Source organism: Odontomachus brunneus, unplaced genomic scaffold (assembly GCF_010583005.1).
Source record: "Odontomachus brunneus isolate Ranch 3 - 2012 unplaced genomic scaffold, Obru_v1 Obru_scaffold_255, whole genome shotgun sequence".
Classification (NCBI taxonomy): domain Eukaryota; kingdom Metazoa; phylum Arthropoda; class Insecta; order Hymenoptera; family Formicidae; genus Odontomachus; species Odontomachus brunneus.
Genome location: NW_022639705.1, coordinates 62,978 through 66,435, shown reverse-complemented (window position 1 = coordinate 66,435; position 3,458 = coordinate 62,978).

The window sequence follows — 3,458 nt, the reverse complement described above, 5'->3', positions numbered from 1 at the left end:
TATTGGGGGACCTACCTACCAGTTAGCCCGCTATCTCACCAAACCCCTCCAGAAACTTACTGGTCTCAATGATTCCCATATCAAGAGTTCAACAGATTTCGTGAATAATATCACAAAAATCAAGATGAATACTAATGATATGCTGGTGAGTTTTGATGTAGTCTCACTGTTTACCAATGTTCCAGTCCAGGATACTTTGAACATCATCAAGAATTCCGAGGAAATTCCTGCCAACCTCTTCCCACTAATAGAACACTGCTTAACTTCAACCTATTTTCAGTTCCAAGGAGAGTTTTTCGAACAAACCTCTGGAGCGGCGATGGGATCTCCTATATCTCCTATCATTGCAAACATCTTTATGGAACACTTTGAGAATAAAGTTTTGAGGAACGCACCACTGAAACCATCCACATGGTTTCGGTATGTGGACGATACTTTCGTAATTTGGAATCATGGCAGGGAAACTCTTTCTCAGTTTCTCGGGTTTCTCAATTCACAACATCCCAGTATTCAGTTCACAATGGAAGTGGAACAAAATAATCAAATACCCTTCCTGGATGTGCTAGTCCAAAAGAACCAAGATGGCACCTTAGGTCACCAGGTCTACCGAAAACCAACACACACGGACCGATATCTACATGCAACCTCTCATCATCATCCCTCGCAAAAGAATTCTGTCATAAGTTCATTGGTTTACAGAGCGCTCACAATTTCGGAACCATCTTCTCTGAATGGAGAACTAGAACACCTCAGTACAGCCTTAACTAAAAATGGATACAACAGCAAAAACATCTCGCAAATAATAAAAAACCAGAAGAACAGAATTGTCAGTCCTAAAAACACTGACACACTAGATGAAGAGAGAGAAAAGAGAAAAACGGCTGTCCTTCCATATCTCCAGGGCATAACAGAACCTATCAGCAGGATTTTGGGTAAACACAAAATCAAAGTAATCTTCAAACCTCATAGGAAGCTCTCCCATTTACTCCCAAATCCGAAGGATCAGAAATCATGCCTAGAAACATCAGGTGTATATAAGATCCCTTGCTCTTGTGGTAAAGTTTATATAGGAGAAACCGGGAGGAAGATCAGTACGCGAATCAAGGAACACCAGCGATGTACCAAGTATGGTCACTTTACTCAATCAGCCCTAGCTGAATACTGGATGGAGACTGGACACTCCGTATAATATGAAAAAGCCACCAGATTGGCTCCCTCACAGAGTTATTTTGCCAGAAAACATCGTGAAGATCTAGAAATTTTGAAACATCCCAACAACCTCAACCGAGACAAAGGTATGCAAGTAAACTCTATTTGGCATACTGCCCTCCTGGTTTTTTTTTAATTGACCAGCTGATCAATTAAAATACGCTGATTGGCTGGATTCAAGCCTCGTCCCCTACTCGCTAAACACCATCTACACAAAGGGGGGGGGGAGGGGGGCATATAAGGACTACCTTTACCCAAGGGAGCTCAGTATCAGAGTTCTCAGCCCTGATGATGCAAACTGCAACGTTTGCGAAACGTCGGCATATCGCTGATTCAAGACACGGCTCCATTCCGGAAGCTATACCTAGACATTGTATCAATGGCCGTGAAAGCCTCAAATCTAGTACAATACTATACATTTCATTAAATAAAATGAATATTTTGGTATATTTTTTACCTTAAAAGTAAATTGTTATAGCTAAATGTAAAAAAAAATGCATTACAATAAGTGTAAAAAACAAAAAAATGCAATACATTTAATATTAATTAAATAAAATAAACGTTTTGGTGTGTATTTGTACTGTAATTTCTTTCCATTGCACCTTGTAAAATTTAACTAATATTACTTATTATTTCATAATAATTGCATTCATCATAAATATGATATAAAATAGAAAAAAAGAGGGGCATAAACGTAAATTTGATTATATGTTACAAAGACTTTTATTCAATTAAGGAGTTTTTTTATTTGTAATCCAGCAAATATAACGTCACATGTAAGTTAGTTGTAATTGCTCGCTCAACAATGTAATTATTATATAACGCGTGCGTTATGCAACAGTGAAATTGTTGAGTGTGAAATAACTACCGTGTATTTTACATTGTGTTTGCCGAATTACTACCAAACTCATTATTTGAACAAAAGTTATCGTCACGTACAGGAAAATTAGCGTTTTTTCTTTATTTGTGTCTATTGTATATCATATTTATAACGCAAATTACTCTGTTATAATTATATCTATGACAATAGTCTGGCATCTTTTAATAATATACTTTTTACTGGTCTTTAGTCTTTGGTACTTTATATTTTATATTGGTCTTTGGTCAGCTGTTAGTGTTCCGTCAGTTACCGCTGGTAACTGACCGTCATTATCTCTAGTATTTCCTGCAACCATCTTTGGTTTTTTTCTGAAAAAGAAGAAATGATTCATTATATCTGCAGATTTATTTTATGGTTATATAAAATATCACATTATATTATTTTCAATATAAACATATAACGAATATAATCACCTTTCCTCACTTTGTAATCTTTCTGCTGCATGGGCTAACTATATTTTTATATATTTTACAACATCCGATTCAAGGACATTAGGAACATGTCGTCTGGCAACACCTAATATAATACAATTATAAAAACGTTTGAAGTTATAATTATAGACAATTCTGTATTTAAGATATGTTTGTATGGACACATGTGCGTACACATTCTAACTAGTATTATTTATTTTAATGACATTCTGTGTACTCTCTATTTTACTCATCTAATATAATCTTCCATAAACTCGAAAATACAAGTTTCCTTTTTCCACCAACTGTATTTCATGGCAACAGCATTATTGAACACACGTGTCAAAATATTAAGAGTAATAGATTTTAAACCATGTCCTTCTAACATACTCAACATTTTTATCTAAAAACATAATGATAATATAATTAGTATAACTCGTAAAATTGTGAATCGATATATATATATATGTACCCAGTAAGTAATCTGCGCGCAGACTGACGTCAGACTGTCGACAGGATCTGTCGAATCCGAGCAGGATCTGTCGACAGATCCATAGACATCTGCGTCCCCAATCTGCCGCCAGACTGTTGACAGGGTCTGCGAACAGACTCTGACGACAGACTGGCGGCAAATTGCGCGCAGAGCCTGTCGACAGACTGACGGCAGATTGGCGGCAGATTGCGCGCAGATCCTGTCGTTTCGTAGGTTCTTCAGTAAAATTTTCTCATAATTTTTCATAATTACTCATAGAATAAGCGCTTTCTCATAAATACTCAAAAAATACTATGAAAAAAAAATTTTTCTATATTATTTTTTCATAATTTTTAAGATTTTCTCTGGTGAGATTCGAACTTGAACCGAAGACATCTTTTGGACAATCGTCCGTCGCTTTAAACACTACGCCAATTCCTCACTTGATAAAAAGCGCTTTGTATTGCCCACTTAAAGATTAAGGAAA